The 22,156-nt window shown below is 44.8% G+C and overlaps 1 protein-coding gene across 7 annotated transcripts in view; it reads right to left on the reverse strand.

The window, feature by feature from the left end:
• Positions 1-16,086, reverse strand: part of NCOA6 (nuclear receptor coactivator 6) — a 121,561-nt gene extending 105,475 nt beyond the window's left edge. For all 7 annotated transcript variants that reach the window (XR_004052563.1, XR_004052564.1, XM_030914161.1 and 4 more), the window contains exon 1: positions 15,891-16,086. The gene's annotated coding sequence lies outside the window, so the exon portion shown is untranslated. The remainder of the gene's footprint in view (positions 1-15,890) is intronic.
• Positions 16,087-22,156: the final 6,070 nt, after the last annotated feature.

Genomic DNA, 22,156 nt, shown 5'->3' on the forward strand with positions numbered 1-22,156 from the left:
AACACCACCACACTCTCAATCATAATAAAGCTATGGTCAAAAAACAACACAGGTTAGGAGCATCAATCTTCTAATCCATGATCTAAATATACAAATGACAGTGAGAAACTGACCAAATTCTACAACACCCACAAAACAATTTTTAATATTCCCTAAAAATAACTGGAGAACCTGAGCAGAGTAAGAACCAGAGCTTAGCAATAATCTGGTCCAATATCTTCAAGGAACAAACAGAAAAATCAAGGCTCAAGTGAACAATTTGTCCAAAGTCTCTTAGAAGTAGGAAAGTCATTTCACATGTTATATAACGAATGTTGTCTTGCCATAAGACACTGATGAAAGACAACTTAAAGAAGTCTTTCTGCTTCTGTTAGGTTTCTCTATGACAAGAATCAAATCATGCCATCTAGGTTCTAGTCAGGGAGGTCCTTAGGCCATCATTCTCAGAATTAGCCAGTGTTTCTTCTCCCTTATCTTAATATGTTCATAATGACAATGCTGTCAGGATTTTTGTTTTGCTTTGCTTTCTGCTCTTGTAATTGTTGTTGTTGTTTTTTTTTTTTTGAGACGGAGTCTTGCTCTGTCACCTAGGCTAGAGTGCAGTGGCGCAACCTCAGCTCACTGCAACCTCCACCTCCTAGGTTCAAACGATTATCCTGCCTCAGCCTCCTGAGTAGCTGGGATTACAGGCACATGCCACTGCACCCAACTAATTTTGTATTTTTAGTAGAGACAGGGTTTCACCATTTGGCCAGGCTGGTCTTGAACTCCCGACCTCAGGCAACCTGCCCGCCTCAGCCTCCCAAAGTGCTGCGATTATAGCCGTGAGCCACTGCGACTGGCCAACTGTCACCTTTTAAATCAAATACTGAAGCCCTAAGACCAGCTTTCAGGTCTTGCAGCTACCATTTCATCATTATTCATAACCCAGATGAATACACTGACTGTGCTTAGCAAACCTCCAGATGGAACAGTATTACGTGGATGTACCAGTATTTTCAAACAGAGAGCATTCAAATGACTTGGTGCAATTAGGATAGCATTTTTTCTTTTCTTTTTTTGAGACGGAGTGTTGCTCCGTTGCCAGGCTCGAGTGCAGTGGTGTCATCTCAGCTCACTGCAAGCTCCGACTCCCAGGTTCACACCATTCTCCTGCCTCAGCCTCCCAAGTAGCTGGGACTACAGGCTCCCACCACCACACCTGGCTAATTTTTTCGTATTTTTAGTAGAGACGGGGTTTCACCATATTAGTCAGGATGGTCTTGATCTCCTGACCTCATGATCTGCCTGCCTCAGCCTCCCAAAGTGCTGGGATTACAGGTGTGAGCCACCGCGCCCGGCCAGGATAGCATTTTTTTGAAGTTCAAAAGAGATCATTTAAAAACTAAAAAATTGGGCCAGGCATGGTGGCTCACACCTGTAATCCCAGCACTTTGGGAGGCCAAGGCGGGCGGATCACGAGGTCAGGGGATCAAGACCATCCTGGCTAACAAGGTGAAACCCTGTTCCCTATTAAAAATACAAAAAATTAGCCGGGTGTGGTGGCAAGCACCTGTAGTCCCAGCTACTTGGGAGGCTGAGGCAGGAGAATGGCGTGAACCCGGGAGGCGGGAGCTTGCAGTGAGCCAAGATTGCGCCACTGCACTCCAACCTGGGTGACAGAGTGAGACTCCATCTCAAAAAAAAAAAAAAAAAAAAAAAAAAAAATTGAATATTGTGCTTACCCATAAACAATAAAGAATACATAATTTTTTTATCAGAAGAAGAAATTTAATGGCAAGATAAACTGGTTCATTTATGCTAAAAAACAAAGAAAGAAATCTCTACCCAATTTGCAACAAAGAGAAAATAATATTATAAATGAGTAATACAAAAACAGAAATAAAATCTAGAAGAGGCCATGCATGGTAGCTCACGCCTGTAATCCCCGCACTTTGGAAGGCCAAGGCAGGAAGACTGCTTGAGGCTACAAGTTTGAGATCAGCCTGGGCAACACAGAGAGACCTCACTTCTACAAAAAAAAATTTTAAATTATGGCCAGTCACTGTGACTCATGCCTATAATCCCAGCACACTGGGAGGCCAAGGTGGGTAGATCACCTGAGGTCAGGAGTTGGAGGCCAGACTGGCCAACGTGGTGAAACCCTGGTCTCTATTAAAAATATAAAATTAGCCAGGCTTGGTGGCGCAACCCTATAATCCCAGCTACTAGGGAGGCTGAGGCAGGAGAACTGCTTGAACTCAGGAGGAGGAGGCTACAGTGAGACAAGATCGCGCCATTGCACTCCAGCCTGGGAGACAAGAGTGAAACACCATCTCAGAAAAAAAAAAAAAAACAAGCTGGGCGCGGTGGCTCATCCCAACACGTTGGGAGGCCGAGGAGGGTGCATTGCTTTAGGTTGGGAGTTCCAGACCACTTGGCCAACATGGTGAAACCCCGTCTCTACTAAAAATATAAAAATTAGCCAGGCATGGTGGTGGGCACCTGTAATCCCAGTTACTCGGGAGGCTGAGGCAGGAGAAACGCTTGAACCCACGGGGCAGAGGTTGTGGTAAGCTGAGATTGTACCACTGCACTCCAGCCTGGGCAACACAGCGAGACTCTGTCTTAAAAAAAAAAAAAACAAACAAAACAAAAAAAAGGCTCATTTCGGAGATAACTGGAGAAAGATTTAATGTTGGATAATTTTAAGAAATTACTGTTTTATTAGGTGTTAATAATGGTATTGTGTTTATGTAGAAGAATATCCTTACTTGTAAGGAGATGGCGTGCTAAAATATTAAAGGGATAGTATCATGATATCTTTATTTTTAAAAGGTTTAACATAATAAACGTTATTAAGCATATGACAACATGTTGAACATAGATGGTAGGTATAAGGGTGGTTCACTCTACTGTTATTTCTGGGGCTTTTTGTATGTTTGAAAGTTTTTTTTTTTTTTGAGATGGAGTCTTGCTCTATCGCCCAGGCTGGAGTGCAGTGGCGCGATCTCAGCTCACTGTAAGCTCGGCCTCCTGGGTTCACGCCATTCTCCCGCCTCAGCCTCCCGAGCAGCTGGGATTACAGGCGCCCACTACACGCCCGGCTAATTTTTTTTTGTATTTTTAGTAGAGATGGGGTTTCACCGTGTTAGCCAGGATGGTCTCGATCTCCTGACCTCATGATCCGCCTGCCTCGGCCTCCCAAAGTGCTGGGATTACAGGCGTGAGCCACCACGCCCGGCCTGAAAGTTTTAATAAAACATTTAAAACATCAAAAAAGCCCACAAAACTGAAGAACTGCTATTATACTAGAAGAAAAAATTTATGAAATTCAATCTGAACTAGTAGCTAGTGGCACTATAAACTGGTAGTTGTTCTAAAGAATAATCTGACAACGTGGCTAAAAAGTGATAGCCTCAGACCTAATCAAATCATTTTAGGGAATATATTCTAAGAAAAAACTGGAAGAAAAAGATTTCTAAAAAGATGTTACAGCACTACAATTTAGAATTGTAAAATAGGGCTAGGTGTGGTGGTTCACTCCTGTAATCCCAGCACTTTGGAAGGCCGAGGTGGGCAGATCACGAGGTCAGGAGTTTGAGACCAGCCTGGCCAACATGGTGAAACCCTGTCTCTACTGAAAATACAAAAATTAGCCAGGCATGGTGGCGCACGCCTATAATCCTAGCTACTCCGGAGGCTGAGGTAGGAGAATTGCTTGAACCCGGGAGGCGGGGGTTGCAGTGAGCTAAGACCACGCTACTACACTCCAGCCTGGGTGACAGAGTAAGACTCCATCTCACGTGGGGAAAAAAAAAAAAAAGAATTGTAAAATAGGAATAAAAATGAACTGAAAATCACCCTAATGCCAAATAACCAGAGTATTTTAAACTTTAGTTGTTATATATCCATTAAAAATGATAAATATAAAGATGTGTGGAAAAGTACGTCAATATATTGCCAAATGAAAGACTAAAAAAACCTTTATATGAATTAAACTAGTAAAGACTGTATGAACATGAAAATGACTCAGAAGTTATATATTTGCAGTATTTAAACATAATTTTTTTTTGTTTGTTTTTTGAGACGGAGTCTTGCTCTCGTCACCCAGGCTGGAGTGCTATGGCATGATCTTGGCTCACCGCAACCTCTGCCTCCCAGGTTCAAGCAATTTTCCTGCGTGAGCCTTTCAAGTAGCTGGGATTACAGGCGTGTGCCACCACACCAGGCTAATTTTTGTATTTTTAGGAGAGATGGGGTTTCACCATGTTGGTCAGGCTGGTCATGAACTCCTGACCTTAGGTGATCCACCCGTCTTGGCCTTGCAAAGTGCTGGGATTATAGGTGTGAGCCACAGTGCACAGCCTTAAACGTAATTTTAAAAATTTCATGGGGACACATGCTATTAGAAGAAGTATAAACAATGCAAATATAAAATCAGGAAGAATGCCTAGGCACAAATAAAGAAAAGCACCTGAGGGCTATTACTGACCACAATTTGAATGAATATTCACAATTTAAATACCGTCCTATCACGGACAAGGCCAACATAGCTACCATTAAAAAGACAGGCTGAGCAAGTGGCTCATGCCTGTAACCCCAACACTTGGGGAGGCAGGAGTATCGCTTAAGCCCAGGAGTTTGAGACTGGCCTGGGCAACACAGGAAGACCCATTCTCTACCTCACTGCCCCCACCAAAAAAAAAAAAAAGCCAGGTGAGGTGGTGAACACCTGTAGTCCCACGTGTTCACTCAGGAGACTGAGGTGAAAGGATCGCTTGAGCCTCGGAGGTTGAGGCTGCAGTGAGCCATGATCACACCATTGCACTCCAGCCTGGGTGACAAAGCAAGACTCTATTTTTTTCAAATAATAATAATTTAAAAATAAAAAGACACAGAAAAAGAGCATATCGTTAGCCTGGACAATACACAGTCTTCCTCAATTCTATTTGTTAATTTAAAACAATACTCAGTTTTCTTCAATTCTTTCCAGTATTTTTTAAAATTATGGGAAAACTGAAGAAGGTTCAGAGAAAAACCAAGAGGTAAAGAATAGGATGGAAAAGAAGTAATTTTGAAGAACGGTCTGAAATCAAATGAAGTGTGACAAGACTATTAACACTGAAATATCGATGGGGAGGCTTCTGAATGGAGACCCTGAAAAGCTGATGTATCTCTCAATGCCCACAGATGACTCACCAAGAAGAGAAGGCTAACAAAATCCTCAAAGTTTGTTGTTTTACAGAACAGAGATTTCTCTACTGTGCTGGCAAAAGTTACCGGCATAGGCAAATGAGGGAGGCTGGGTGTCTTAAGTCATTGACCATCTATTTTTCTACAGGGTGTTTACTTATCCATGATCACCTGATCATATTAGAATGTCTCTAAAACTTGACTCAGTTACTCAAAGCTTGAATCAATTATCTACCATTTCAAAATTCTGCAGTGCCATCCTGCTCCCACACACTGCTCACTCAGCAATATTCAAATGTCTTAGACCTGCCATCCAGGGATCCAAGAAAGTACGCTGGCTTCACTTCTCCACAACTCCTCAACACACCAGCAAATCAGACTTCTGAGTATTTCATTACCTAAATATTCCTTACATTTTCCTATGTCCACCATTCTTTTGGTTACTCTCTCCTTAACCCCACTTGCTGCAATCTTACCCTTCCATTTTAATAAATTTTAATTTAATGCCTCTATGTTATCTCAAACACTACCTGTTTTGTGTTGAATTGTAGGCCCCCTTCCCGCCCCTGCCAAATATGTTAGTCCTAACCCTCAGTACCTCAAAATGTGACCTGATTTGGAAATGGAGTTGCTGCAGATGTAATCAATTAAGATGAAGTTACTGGAGTAGGGTGGGACCTACTAGTGTCCTTATAAGGGAAATTTGGACACACAGACACACAGGGAAAATGTCATGTGACAACAGAGGCAGAAATTGGAGTGATGCAGCTACAAGCCAAGGAGCACCAAGAACTGATGGAAGCCTCAGCCGCCCAAGTAGCTGGGATTAGACACACATGCCAGCACGCCTGACTAATTTTTGTATTTTTGGTAGAGATGGGGTTTCACTATGTTGGCCAGGCTGGTCTTAAACTCCTGAACTCAAGTGATCCACCCACCTTGGCCTCCTAAAGTGTTGGGATTACAGGCATGAGCCAGCTACTTGGGAGGCTGAAGCAGGAGAATCACTTGAACCTGGGAGGCAGAGGTTTTAGTGAGCCAAGATTGCACCACTGCACTCCAGCCTGGGCAAGGGAGTGAGACGCTGTCTCATTAAAAAAAAAAAAAAAAAAAAAAAAAAAAAGCAGCTGGGTGCAGTGCAGTGGCTCACACCTGTAATCCCAGCACTCTGACAGGCTAAGGCGGGTGGACCACCTAAGGTCAGGAGTTCAAGACCAGCCTGACCAATATGGCGAAACCCCGCCTCTACTAAAACTACAAGAAAATTAACTGGGCATGGTGGTGTGCACCTATAGTCCCAGTTATTCGGGGGGCTGAGACAGGAGAATCACTTGAACCCAGGAGGCGACGGTTGCAGTGAGCCAAGATCTCACCGCTGCATTCCAGCCTGGGCAACAGAGTGAGACTCTGTCACAAAAAAAAAAAAAAAAGAAAGAAAAGAAAAAGAAAATGTACATAAATGGGTACTATTGAACTGATATTCAATAGATTCAATATCAGTAAAGGAGCTGATTAATGGGAACTTTTGTTGCCTTTGTGTATGGGGCGGGGAGTTGCAGCTGGTTAATGCTAAATATAAACTGAAATATCTATTTAAAGTATGAATACCCTCTGAATTTGGTGCTCATTAATATTAACTGATATAGTTAATTTATTAACTGATAATGAATATTGTAACTGACATAGGATACACAATTCATCATAAGGTAAAGGTGTGGTCCTGGCCTTCTGCTTTATTGAGCTTGTATATCAAATAAAGCATATGACCAATCCTAGAGCTGCATTACTACTGCCATCAAAGCCATAGTATTTCATTTGTGTATACATCTAAATACAACTCTAGTTATTTACTAATTAATTCAGAACGTTTATTGAGCTCCTAGGCAGCCACTTTACGTCCTTTTTAGAATAAGGTGAGGTAGGCCGGGCGCGGTGGCTCAAGCCTGTAATCCCAGCACTTTGGGAGGCCGAGACGGGCGGATCACGAGGTCATGAGATCGAGACCATCCTGGCTAACACGGTGAAACCCCCGTCTCTACTAAAAAATACAAAAAACTAGCCGGGCGAGGTGGCGGGTGCCTGTAGTCCCAGCTACTCGGGAGGCTGAGGCAGGAGAATGGTGTGAACCCGGGAGGCGGAGCTTGCAGTGAGCTGAGATCCAGCCACTGCACTCCAGCTTGGGCGACAGCGCGAGACTCCGTCTCAAAAAAAAAAAAAAAAAAAAAAAAGAATAAGGTGAGGTAGAAAAAGATCACATTTAAAAAAATAAATGAATACGACAGACATCAAAATAGGCAGACACTGGAGCCGAAGGGAGGGAAGAGGGAAGGCAGAGACGGACAACAGCCCAGTCCTAAAGGAGCACCCATCCAATCTAGTGAAAAGTAAGAGAGTAAACTAGCTCCATACCTCTCCTTTCTCCCCATGCCGATCCTACACTTCACAATCAGGCTTCCTTTCCTAATGTACAGTTTTCATGAGATCACTGGCGAAAAACATTCGATGACTTTCCACTATTTAGTCAATCAAGTCCAAACTTCCCAGCTTGGAATAGAAATGGGGATTCAAAGCCTTCCATGATTTGATTGTATGGTATGCAGAGATTAGGAAGATAAGCTTTGAAATTAGACTACCTGGACTCAAATATTTTCTGTATCAATTGTTAGATCTCTTCCTCATTTTATATGTAAAAAGGGATTAAAAACCAGTGCCTACCTCTTCAGGTTGTTGTAAGGATTAAGTAAAATGCTACTTATGAAATGCTTAGCACATTATCTTGCAAATAGTAAGCATGCAAAAACTGTGAGCCATTAACCAGGCATATGGCTTGCGCCTATAATCCTAGCAATTTGGGAGACCAAGGCAGGAGATCACTTGAGTCCAGGAATTAAAGACTGCAATGAGTTATAATCACACCACTGCACTCCAGCCTGGGCAACAGAGTAAGACCCTGGTTCTATTTAAAAACAAAACATAACAAAACAAAAAAAAAACCTTACCCAAAGCACACTGGGGGAAAAAAAAGCCACTACTATTATTAATTTTTTTAAGTTTTATTTATTTATTTTAGGTTTTATCTATTATTGTTGCTGTTGTTCATCTCCATTTCCAGCCTTAATTCCAACAACACCCTTATAACAATCTTGTTCTCCAAGCAAAGTGGACTCTTTACCATCTCCTAAATACCCACCTCTGTGCTTATGCTTTCACTCAGCCTGAAAATACAGCACTGTCTCATCTCCAAGTATTAAGATACTAACTATTCTTGGCAGTTTCATTCACAGGCCACCTCTTTCAGGTACCCCAGCTCAGGTATTCCTCAGCATACAAACCTTGGCTAGATTCATCCTGGTATCTTGCAGAGTTCTAGCCAGTTTCCAGTATACATGGTAGGGCTCAATAAATATTTGAGAAAATAATACCTGTATTTCCTTTCTCCTCCAACCACTCTCTTGGATAAGAGCTCCATATTACAAGTAAAAAGAGTTCTTCTAGAGTATTTCATAAAGCTGGCTGGCTAATTTTCTATCACCAATGTGGTAATTTTCTAATACAGTATCTAACACATAGTAGATGCCCAAATATTCAAGGAGCTAAGCTGAATTTCACCTCATCTTTTTTTTTTTTTTTTTTTTTTTTTTTTTGAGGCAGAGTCTCACTCTGTCGCCAGGGCTGGAGTGCAGTGGCCGGATCTCAGCTCACTGCAAGCTCCGCCTCCCGGGTTTACGCCATTCTCCTGCCTCAGCCTCCCGAGTAGCTGGGACTACAGGCGCCCGCCACTTCGCCCGGCTAGTTTTTGTATTTTTAGTAGAGACGGGGGTTTCACCGTGTTAGCCAGGATGGTCTCGATCTCATGACCTCGTGATCCGCCCGTCTCGGCCTCCCAAAGTGCTGGGATTACAGGCTTGAGCCACCGCGCCCGGCCTCACCTCATCTTTTAATTTCAATTATCATTCTATTCATTATGATCAAGTATGGCTCATCCTTAGAAATAGATTTTAGTATTTACTTGCCCACAAACTCATCTGTCAATTTCCGGCCATCCTCCCCCTATCCCAATATGTCATTTATTGGTTTGGGGGGGACAACATTCAAAACCTCAGTAAAGAAATAATCAGAAAATTAAATGTCTACAGGGCCATAAAAACAAACAGCAGGCCAGGCGCAGTGGCTCACGCCTATAATCCCAACACTTTGGAAGGCCGAGACGGGCGGATCACAAGGTCAGGAGATCTAGACCATCTTGGCTAACACTGTGAAACTCCGTCTCTACTAAAAATACAAAAATTAGCCGGGCATGGTGGTGGGCGCCTGTAGTCCCAGCTACACGGAGGCTGAGTCAGGAGAATGGCGTGAACCCTGGGGGCGGAGCTTGCAGTGAGTGGAGACTGCGCCACTGCACTTCAGACTGGGCGACAGAGAGAGACTCCGTCTCAAAAACAATAAAAAAAAAAAAAAAAACAGCAAAGCAAGAGAGCAGTGCAGACTATGGAGAACTAGGAAACACATCCCACCTAAAAGTTTCAGCTGGTTACTGCTATAAGTGAACATGGGCTTGCTGTTCACAGATCTTCCAATTTTTCAAGGTTAAGTCAGAAACTCAGAAGTCTGTGTACATTTTTAAGACATTAAAAATACTGTGTAAACCAAACAAAATATGTATGCAGGTCAAATCCAACCACAGGTTGCCAGTTTGCAACCTCTGCTACAGAAGTTCTCTGCAAAAGTGATGGCGTGAGAAAAGTTCTATCCTAGCAGATAATCTAAGGCAGCCCCTAAAACTAAGCAGCTTCTTGGAAGCATCTCCTGCAACACTTAGCCCAACTCAACCATTCTGATTGACCTGAAAACCAAATTAATTTGACAATTTAATTAAGCAAAGTGAGCCCCTACTCTGTACCAGGTGCTGAGGAATCAGAAATGAACAGTAGTGCTAAAGAACACTTAGTATTTATTGAGCATATTCTAGATGTCAAGCACTATTTTACACGTTATGTATACTGACTCATTTAATCCTCACAAAACCCTATGAGATTACTATTATCCTTAAAGATGAGGAAACTGAGGCTCAATGAAGTTTTATTTGTCCAAGGTCACACAATCAGCAAGCAGCAGCGCTTAATAAGGACCTCAGACAGACTCCACCAAAAAAAGCTTACAATTTGAAAGCAAGCCCCATTCAATAAATGATGCTGGGATCACTGGTTATACATAGGGAAAAAAAATGAAACTGGACCCTACCTTACACTACACATAAGAATCCATTCCAGATACATTAAAGATCTAACCATTGAAAACAACAGAGGGATTCCAGAATATAAAGAATAATTGCAGACTGGGCACAGTAGCTCACACTTGTAATCCCAGCACTTTGGGAGGCTGAAGCAGGTGGATTGCTTGAGCTCAGGAGTTTGAGACTAGCCTGCGCAACAGGGCGAAAACCCACCTCTACAAAAAATGCAAAAAGTAGCAGGGCACAGTGGCGCATGCCTGTGATCTCAACTGCTCCAGGAGGCTGAGGCGGGAGGGCTGCTTGAGCCCAGGAGGTTGAGGCTGCAGTGAGCCGAGATTGCACCACTGCACACCAGCCTTGGCGACAGAACGAGACCCTGCCTCAAAACAAAACAAAGAATAACTGCGAATCTTGAAGGAAAAGATTGATAAAGTTGATACTAAAATTCAGAACTTTTTAACAAATGACACCTTAAACAGATTTTTTTTAATAAGCAACAGGCCAGGCGCAGTGGCTCATACAACTGAAATCCCAGCACTTTGGGAGGCCAAGACGGGTGGATCACTTGAGGTCAGGAGTCTGAGACCAGCCTGGCCAACATGATGAAACCCCATCTCTACTAAAAACACAAAAATTAGCCAGGTGTGGTGGCACATGCCTGTAGTCCCAGCTACTTGGGAGGCTAAGGCAAGAAAATCACTTGAACCTGCGAGGCGGAGGTTACAATGAGCTGAGATGGCATGACTGCACTCCAGCCTGGGCGACAGAGCAAGACGTCATCTCAAAAAAAAAAAAAAAAAAAAAAATTTAAAATAAGCAAGAAACTGGGAAATCACATCTGTAATACCTATCAACAACAAAGGATTAATAATCAGAATCCATAAAGAAATATTTTATAAAAGACAACTCAGTAAGAAAAATGGCAAAACAAGCCCGAGCATTATCTAATCTGTGTAAAGCTGGCACTACCACAGTTACCACACAGTACACTCCAGAACAATAGACCTTGCCATCACTGACTGATATAAATATTCAGGGGTCTGTGTTGTGCTGCAGGTACACAGCGCATGGGTAATCCAGCCCAAAGGCCAGAACCAAGACGCTTATTCATTCTCCATCATCATATAGACATTGGATGGCAAATTAGAGGTTGAACATCCAACCCTCAGACACATTGAACAGGGGTTGGCAAGTGTTACTGTAAAGAATATTTCCAGCTTTGTGAACTGACACAACACATCTCTGTCATGACTATGCAACTCTGCTATTGGTACCATAAAAGAAGATAGGGACAATATATAAATAAATGAGTGTGGCTGTATTCCAATAAAACGTTATATACAAAAACAGATGGTGGGCCAGATTTGACCTATGGACCACAGTTTATTGACCCCTGACATAGACAGTTGTGCTATTTCTACACTACAGGTAGGATACTTCCCACGTTTTCACCTGTCTTTTATGTCTGCTGACACCTCTGATTTCCTTAACCACAACTACACCACACTTGACAGCAACTCTATTATTCTGCCAAAAAAACCTTTTTGCCCTTATTATCAATGAGAATTCTCCCCTTATTTTCCTTTCACTTTTTTAAACCTCTTTTGACAGCCACCACCCCAAACCAGAAACCTAAAAAACTCCTCCCTTTTACCATTCACAATGTCAATCGTCAACACCTGCAAATTCTAACTCCGATCAATGCCCACAGCCTCTGCCTTAGTTCAGATCCTCATTACTTCTAACTGTGCTCAATGCCCACAGTCTCTGCCTTAGTTCAGATCCTCATTACTTCTAACTGTGCTCAATGCCCACAGTCTCTGCCTTAGTTCAGATCCTCATTACTTCTCTGGTCTTTGGTCTACCCTCCTTCCAAAGAACATCCATTTACCTCCTAGAAATTAAACCTCCACCCCATACTCCCCTTCTCGAAGATCTTGCATGCCTCTCTCAGCTGAGGTTTCAGTCCAAACTCCTTAGCAAGGTCCTTCACAACCAGGTTCCTAACATGGTCTTCCTAGTATCGTCTCTGGCCATGCTTTCACACACATTCTATGCTCCAGCCACATTCAGTTATTAACACATTCCCTGAAAACGTGTCTTTACCTGAAAGGCCCTTCTCTCCATTTCACTGGCAAACTCCTGTATCTTTCAGGACACATCTCAAATGTCACCCCTTCACAACACCTTCCCTGATTCTTTGAGCAGAGATACACCCATCTCTGTGTCCTTACAACGTTTAATAACTCTTCTTTGGTGTCGACCATCCTGAACTATGATTGTTCATATGTCTGCTTCACTCATAGGGCTGCACACCCAAAATGAAGTGACTCTGCCTTAAAGACTTCTGAATCTACAGAGCCCAGCATAATGCTTCATATGCAGTAAATGCCTTGAGGCACAGTAAATGTTTGCTGAATGGAAGACATGCCTGGTAATAGGAGGAGGGTTTCTTAACCTGGGGTTCACAGACAGGAGTCTATAGATAGGACGTCAGTGGGGTTTGTGAACTCGGAAAAGAAAAAAAAATCTCTTTTATTAATCTCTAACTGAAAATTATTATTCTATTCAAATATGAGTGTAGGTAACATACCATTCTAGTATTAGCAGTATCTATGATTCTGTAACAACAGAAATCTCAAATATCTATATCATACTACAGTTGTTGCGTATAATCTTGAAGTAGGCTTTATGCGCATCACGTCTTTGAAATTGTAATTATCGGATCCATCACTAAATCTGATTTCTTTTTTTTTTTTTTTTTTGAGACGGAGTCTCGCTCTGTCGCCCAGGCTGGAGCGCAGTGGCCAGATCTCAGCTCGCTGCAAGCTCCGCCTCCCGGGTTTACACCATTCTCCTGCCTCAGCCTCCCGAGTAGCTGGAACTATAGGTGCCCACCACCTCGCCCGGCCAGTTTTTTGTATTTTTTTTTTTAGTAGAGACGGGGTTTCACTGTGTTAGCCAGGATGGTCTCCATCTCCTGACCTCATGATCCACCCGTCTCGGCCTCCCAAAGTGCTGGGATTACAGGCTTGAGCCACCGCGCCTGGCCTAAATCTGATTTCTTAATATGCTGATAAACAAGTATATGAATATTAGATTTGTATATTTTGTAAACTATATTTCCATATAATTGGTGTTCCTTATAATCCAATGTACTTTATTTTATACAACTAAAAAATATTATTCTGAAAGGGGTCCATGGCACAGATAAGGTCAGGTCTTCCTGCATTAGAAAAACCCAGAACAGGCTGGGCACGGTGGTTCACGCCTGTAATCCCAGCATTTCGGGAGGCCGAGGTGGGCAGACCACTTGAGCTCAGGAGCTCAAGACCAGCCTGGGCAACATGTTGAAATCCCATCTCCACAAATTAAAAAAAAAAAAAGAAAAGAAAAACCCAGAACAAATGAATTGTGTTGCGGTATATACATATGGTATTGACAATCTTATTTTATATATGCCCTCATAACCTTTCTGTTCATTAATTCTCTTTGATTATATGGGGCCCTGGACCTATTTTCCATGACTAGTTTCCATATTTCCTTCAGAACTCTCCCATAGCCCGTGCGAACTTTCAATTCTTCTCTAACATGATCCAACTTCAATTAACAAAATAGAGACTCTGGGTCTCTACAATTTTTCACTTTTCTTTTTTAGGATTTTGTGTCCCTTTGTGGTAAACACCTAGAAGAGAAGAAGTATTTCTTTTTTCTTTTTTTTTTTTAGACATTGTCTTACAGCCAGTAAACCAGGCTGCAATATCATGGAACGATCACAGCACGGCTCATTGCAGCCTTGGCCTCCCAGGCTCAAGCGATCCTTCCACCCCAGCCTCCTGAGTGGCTGGGACTAGAAGTACAAGCCACATGAGGTGGCTAATTTTTTTTATTTTTTTGTAGAGATGGGGTCTGCCAGCTCCTGGGCTCAAGCAATCCTCCCGCCTTGCCCTCCCAAAGTGCTGGAATTACAGGCATGAGCCACTATGGCTGGCGGGAGCATCTCTTAAAACTCTACAATGTTAGAAGGTCTCAAAGGTAACTTCTTTGTACAATTAGAGATGAGCCAGGAAATACCAAATAACTGGCTGCCTACCCTCTTTTGTATTCCCTTCAGCCTTTGTATTGCCAAAGTCATTAAAGGAACAAAACAAATTTAATAGTTATCTGGTATATACTGTTATGCTTCACTTCTTACTGTTTTTGTTTGTTTGCTTTTAGTTTCATCACAAGAATGTTATGCTTCATTTCTTAACACCTTTCTCCCAGCTAGCAAATTCCTTTAAGGCAATGTTTAGTGAGGAGGCAGCTGACCATTTCCAGTAGCCCCTCTGCTACTAACTTGTAAGATCTTGAAAAGTCAACTTTACCTTTCTATGTTTCAGCTAAAATCACTACCCGATTTGAAATCTTTACTTGATCTCTCAGGCCTTTGTAGTTTTTATACATTCACTCTTCTTCAGCATTTTACTGGCTTCAATAACGCCTTTCGGATGACCTCTCCAGGTGACCCTGCTCTTAAGCTGTGGGCTGTCCCCTTCCAGGGAAGACACCTTGGGTCACCGCCCCCAAACAGCCGGGTCCCTCCTTTTAAAGACACACACAACTCCCTAAGTTGATAAAGGTTCTTTCCTTTCTTGCCAACCAGTTCCACTCTCTGTGCCTCTTTTGCCGGTCAGCTCCTGCACCCAAACCTCAGTCCCCTTTTGTCCCCCTTTTCTCTCATCAAACACGTCCTTTTTCCTGTTGCTTTCCCCAATAGGGGGTGGAGGATGCTTGGAACGTAAGTCTTCAGAGCCTTGGGAGTTATACAGCTTTGCAAATCAGCCCCAGTACCCCAAGGACTGCCCCAATCTGATACCAGCGTCTGTACCCAAAGGGCCCTCATTCCTCATCAATCACCCCCTTCCTTCCCCGCAAAGAACTGCTCCAGCCCTGACAGCCTAAGCTTGGCCCCCATGCCTCCACCCCAATCCCCAGGTCCTACCTGCACTAGGGCTCTAACACCGCCTAAGGCCTAACCCAGTTCCACGTCCTGCCATCCTCTCAGCCCATGGACCCCAATCCCGGTTCCTTTCGGATCCAGTGTTCCTTCTCCGCGACCCTGACCACGACCCCACTACCGGCTCCCGCCTGTTCCCCGGGCCTGGAGCGCCACCCCGTGCAGACCCCGGCCAGACCTGCACTCCCTCAGTGCACCGGCCCCAGCGCCCAGCACCCTCCCCACCCGGCCGGGCCGCCGCTCCCTCCAGCGCCCCCGCCCGCAGGCCTGGGGCCCGCTCCCCAACATGGCGACGGGGACACAAGCGCGGCGGGCGGGGCGGCTCCGGGCCGGGCCCACACTCAGACCGTGCCACTCGGTCGCCCGGCGCCATTTTCCCGCGCCAGGCCCGGGCGGCGCCTCCTCCCCGCGAAGCCAGCCCGACAAGGACCGCGGACACCCGGCGGGCCCACCCCTTACGGGCCCGCGCCGCCGTCGTCTCACCTGAGCGCGGCCCCGGCCCTCCCGGGCGGGCCTTGGAGCGCCGGCCCCGGCCGTGCGTGCCCGCCGCCCTCCGTGCGTCCGTCCGTCAGTCCTCGCGTGCGACCGTCTGTCCGGCCACCCGCGCCCGGCCGCCCGCAGCCCGACCCGGCAGGGCCTCACGGAGCCGGCGGGGAGGGGGATGGGCCGGACCGGGCCGGGGAGGGAGGGGGAGGGAGGGAAAGAGGGAGGGAGCGCCAGAGGGGGCGGGGCGGACTCGAGGGGCGGGGCATTGCCCACGTGACCAGACGTCCCCGGGAGCGCGAGGTGGAGTGCGCGCCAGCTCGCTTGGGTGCTGAGTGCTTAGTGCTGGGATCTCGTGGGTCTCTGTGGGCTTCCCAGTGCTATTCTCTCGCCAGTGAGTCCCGCTTCAGAAACACACACTGAACAGCCTTTTGTGAGCGCACTGAGTATCCTTGGAAATGGCAATTCCAAACCTCAGTTTACCCATCTGAAATATGGGGAAAATCATATTTCTTGTGAGGAGGAAATGGAGGTAGGCATGGAAAGCACTTATCACCGTGCCTGACACATAGTGTCTAATAATAAGCTTAATGGGATATAGATAAAAGCTTTCACTATTATTTGCCTCTAAATCCCTCTCTTCTTTTTCCCATCATTACCTCCCTAGCAAGCTAAAATGCTCAGGAAATAGAATTATTGATTGAACGAGCGTGGCCCCTCCCCACTTACCAAATGTAGAAAGGCCTCCTCAGCACTGGCCTTGACGTCTGTCATACAGGCCTGGATTCGTATCTGGCTTTCACTCCTGTTTTTTAAATTTTTTGGGCCGGGCGCGGTGGCTCAAGCCTGTAATCCCAGCACTCTGGGAGGCCGAGACGGGCGGATCACGAGGTCAGGAGATCGAGACCATCCTGGCTAACCCGGTGAAACCCCGTCTCTACTAAAAAATAAAAAAAAACTAGCCAGTCGAGGTGGCAGGCGCCTGTAGTCCCAGCTACTCGGGAGGCTGAGGCAGGAGAATGGCGTAAACCCGGGAGGCGGAGCTTGCAGTGAGCTGAGATCCAGCCACTGCACTCCAGCCTGGGCGACAGAGCGAGACTCCGTCTCAAAAAAAAAAAAAAAAATTTGTTTTCTTTTTTCCCACACTACACTGATGTATTTTTTTAATTTTTGTAAGTACGTAGTAGGTGAATATATTTATGGGATACATGAGATTTTGATACAGGCATACAATGTGTAATAATCACATCATGGTAAACGGGGTATCTAGCACCTCAAGCATTTATCCTTTGTGTTACAAACAACCCAATTACACTCTAGTTATTTTTAAATGTACAGGTAAATTGTGTGTGTGGTTTTTGTTTTTTTGTTTTTTTTTTTTTTTTTTTTTGAGACGGAGTCTCACTCTGTCGCCCAGGCTGAAGTGCAGTGGCACGATCTCGGCTCACTGTAACCTCCGCCTCCCTGGTTCAAGGGATTCTCCTGCCTCAGGCTCCTGAGTAGCTGGGACTACAGGCGCCTGCCGCCACACCCAGCTAATTTTTGTATATTTTTAAAGTAGAGATGGGGGTTTCACCATATTGGCCAGGCTGGTCTCGAACTCCTGACCTTATGATCTGCCTGCCTCAACCCCTCAAAGTGCTGGGATTATAGGCGTGAGCCAATGCGCCCGGCCAATTGTTTTGTACTATAGTCAACTTCTTGTGCTAGCAAATACTAGGTCTTATACATTCTTTGTAACTATTCTTTTGTACCCGTTAATCATTCCCGCTTCCCACCCACATCCCCACTAACCTTACCAGACTCTGGTAACCCTCCTTTTATTCTCTACCTCCATGAGTTCAATTGTTTTAATTTTTCGCTCCTGGCTGGGTGTGGTGGCTCACACCTGTAATCCTAGCACTTTGGGAGGCCAAGACGGGTGGATCACCTGAGGTCAGGAGTTCAAGACCAGCCTGGCCAACATGGTGAAACCCTGTCTCTACTAAAATACAAAAATTAGCTGGGCATGATGGCGGGTGCCTGTAATCCCAGCTACTCAGGAGGCTGAGATGGGAGAATCTCTTGAACCTGGGAGATGGTGGTTGTGGTGAGCTGAGATCGCGCCACTGCACTCTAACCTGGGCAGCCGAGCGAGACACCGTCCCCCCCAAAAAATAAATAAATAAAAAATTTGTTGCTTCCACAAATAAGTGAGAATATGTGAAGTTTGTGTTTCTGTACCTGGCTTCTTTCACATAACATAATGACCTCCAGATCCATCCATATTGTCGCAAATGACAGGATCTCACTTTTTTAATGGCGGAATAGTATTCCATTGTGTATATGCACATTTTATTTATCCATTCATCTGCTGATGGACACTTAGGCTGCTTCCAAATCTTGGCTATTGTGAATAGGGCTGCAGTAAACATGCGAGTGCAGATCTCTTCCATACACTGATTTCCTTTTTTCTGGTGTATACCTAAGAGTGGGATTGCTGGATTGTATGGTAGCTGTCTTTGGCTTTTGCTCTTGATAGCTGTCCTTGCCTCTCTGAACTTGAGCTTCTTTATCTGTAAAATGGGAGTTAGGGGTCTGTTCTGAGCATCACAGGAGATGGAGGATGAGCAGGTGGATGTAAACTAATTAAAAAGATCAGTCCTACTGATCCCATAGAAGAAAGGGAGTCAGGAACCCTTTCATTCCATCAATATTTATTGAGTACACACAGTGTGCTTGAACTGGGATACCCACCATCTTTTCGCATTACCCTGACTGCCCTCTAATCTATTCTCCACCCTGCTGTCAGAGTAATGTTTCTAATGATCAGAAATCTGATCACGTCACTACCCTACTTAAAAGTATCTGATGTTGGCCAGGTACAGTGGCTGATGCCTGTCATCCTAACACTTTGGCAGGCTGAGGCAGATCGCTTGAGCCCGGAGTTCGAGACTAGCCTGAGCAACATGGCAAACCCTGTCTCAACAAAAAATACAAAAATGGCTGGGCTCAGTGGCTCACACCTGTAATCCCAGCACTTTGGGAGGTCAAGGTGGGCGGATCACCTCAGCTCGGAAGTTTGAGACTAGCCTGGCAACATGGCGAAACCCCATCTCCACTAAAAATACAAAAATTAGCTGGGCATGATGGTGCACACCTGTAGTCCCAGCTACTCGGGAGGCTGAGGCATGAGGTAAGAATCACTTGGGCTGGGAGGTGGAGGCTTCAGTGAGCTGAGATAACACCAGTGCACTCCTGCCTGGGTGGCAAAGGGAGACCGTGTCTCAAGAAAACAACAAGACAAAAACATAGCGGGCATAGTGCTGCATCCCTGTGACCCCAGTCACGCAGGAGGTTGAGGTGGGAGGATTGCTTGAGCCTGGGAGGTTGAGGCTGCAGTAAGCTGAGATCATACCACTGCACTCCAGCCTGGGCAATAGGGTGAGACTCTGTCTCAAAAAAAATATATATATATATATATATATATATGATGGCTCTACATTGTTCTTAAGATAAAAGTCAAATAAATGTTGGCCTCCCCACATCTCTAGATTTATCTCAGGGTCCTATTCCCCTTTCTCTGGGTCGCAACTACAGTGATATTTCTTTTCTTTTCTTTTTTTTTTTTTTTTTTGAGGCAGAGTCTCGCTCTGTCGCCCTGACTGGAGTGCAGTGGCCGGATCTCAGCTCACTGCAAGCTCCGCCTCCCAGGTTTACGCCATTCTCCTGCCTCAGCCTCCCAAGTAGCTGGGACTACAGGTGCCCGCCACCTCGCCCTGCTAGTTTTTGTATTTTTAGTAGAGACAGGGTTTCACCATGTTAGCCAGGATGGTCTCGATCTCCTGACCTCGTGATCCGCCCGTCTCGGCCTCCCAAAGTGCTGGGATTACAGGCTTGAGCCACCGCGCCCGGCCTACAGTGATATTTTGTACACATTGTTCTCCCTCCCTTCTGGGAACCCTTGTACATGCTGATCCCCCGCCTGCAATGCTCTCCCCACTTAGATAACTCTCAGCCTTCAGATCCCAATTCAAACAGGGCTACTCCAAGGATACTTTACTTGACCCATTTCCAGACAGGTTTTCTTAGCACAATGTGCTTGTCCTCAATAGAATGTACTAAGTCATTATTACCTGTCTTTGCCACTAGACTATGGATACAATAAGGAAGAAAACCTTATCCATCTTGTTTAACACTGTTTCCTCAGCACATAGCACAGCGCCTGGCACAGAGTAGGTGCTCAATAAGTATTTGCAGCGTTTGTGAATCCTAAGCACAATGCTAGGTACTGGGCCCAAGAGGGCAGAGAGGAGCAAAGGGAACCACAGGCAACCGCAACAGGGGGGCACCTTAGACCTTTGAGCCTATGAAATTAACACCAAAGAAATTTAAAATATCCTGGAAAAAAAAACTTTTCTGAAGCTTTTTATTTTAACTTTTAAAAACTGAAATATAATTTATATACAATAAAATGAAAAAATATTACGTGTATATCTAATAATTTTTTTGCCTACATTCCTGTGTTACCAACACCTAGATCAAGTTATAGATCTATCAACCCAGAAAGTTCCCTTTTGTTCTCTTTTATATGTTCCCTTCCAGTAAATACCTGCTCCCCCAAATGTAACCGTTATTCTGACTTCTAGCACCGTAGATTAACTTTGACAGTTCTTGATCTCCATAGAAACAGAACCATACAGTTTGTACTTTTGTGTTAGCCTGGAAATCTGACATAGCCAAAGAATGATTTTTTGGATAAAGATACAACGAATGAATGACTTGATTAATTTACCTAAAAGATTGAATGAAAAGCTCTGGCTACTTCCTCCTGTAGACACAGAGGTCCTGACAACAGCCAGCCCAGAGGCTGAGAAGACCTCATTGACATACTTCAAACCCACAAAGACTTCTAGAGGTAAGAAAGCTCTGAAAGATTCCAGAAACTCTGCAATAAGACTGGGTGCTACAGCTCACGCCTGTAATTCCAGCACTTTGGGAGGCCAAGGCAGGAGGATTGCTTGAGTCCAGGAGTTCGAGACCAGCCTAGGCAACATAGTAAGACTTCATCTCTACAAAAAATTAAAAAATTAGCTGGCCATGGTCATGTGTGCCCGTAATCCCAACTACTCATGAGACTGAGGTGGAAGGATCACTTGAGCCTGGGAATTGGAGGCTACAGTGAGCCAAGATCATATCACTGCTCTCCAGCCTGGGTGACAGAGTAAGACCCTGTCTCAAAAAAAAACAAAGGCAAAGGACTTGAATAGACATTTCTTCAAAGAAGATATACAAATGACTAATAAGCACGCAAAAAGATGTTCGATCTCTGTAGTCATTAAGGAAATGCAAATCAAAACCATAATGAGATACCACTTCATACCCATTTTATTTATTTATTTAGTTAGTTAGTTAGTTAGTTAGTTATTGAGACAGAATCTCTGTCGCCCAGCCTGGAGTGCAGTGGTGTGATCTCAGCTCACTGCAACCTCCGCCTCCCAGGTTCAAGCAATTCTTGTGCCTCAGCCTCTAAAGTAGCTGGAATTACAGGCACTCGCCACCATGGCCAGCTAATTTTTGTATTTTTAGTAGAGACAGAGTTTTGCCATGTTGCCCAGGCTGGTCTCAAACTCCCCTGAGCTCAGGCAATCCGCCTGCCTCGGCCTCTCAATGTGTTAGGATTACAGGCATGGGCCACGGTGCCCAGCCGCTGTTATTTTTTTAAAAGGCAAAAAATAACAAGTTTTGGCAAGGATGTGGAGAAATTAGGACTTTTATGCATTGCTGGTGGGAATGTATTTTGTTTTTGTTCTTTGTTTTTCTTTGAGACAGAGTCTCGCTCTGTCACCCAGGCTGGAGTGCAGTGGTGCAATCTCAGCTCACTGCAACCTCTGCCTCGCGGGTTTAATCAATTCTCATACCCCAGCCTCTAGAGTAGCTGGGATTACAGGCATGCGCCACCATGCCCAGCTAATCTTTGCATTTTTTGTAGAGACGAGGTTTCACGCTGTTGTCCAGGCTAGTCTCCAACTCCTGGGCTCAAGTGTTCCACCTGCCTTGGCCTCCCAAAATGCTGAGATTACAGGCGTGAGCCACCACGCCCAGACAGGAATGTAAATTGATGCAGCCATGGTGGAAAACAGTTTGGCATTTCCTCAAAAAGTTAAACATAGGCGCCCCCATAATCCCAGCTACTTGGGAGGCTAGAGCAGGAGGATCACTTGAACCCAGGAGTTTGAGTCGAACCTGGGCAACATAGCAAGACCCAGTCTCAAGGAAAAATAAGT

This window comes from Rhinopithecus roxellana, chromosome 13 (assembly GCF_007565055.1).
Source record: "Rhinopithecus roxellana isolate Shanxi Qingling chromosome 13, ASM756505v1, whole genome shotgun sequence".
Lineage (NCBI taxonomy): Eukaryota > Metazoa > Chordata > Mammalia > Primates > Cercopithecidae > Rhinopithecus > Rhinopithecus roxellana.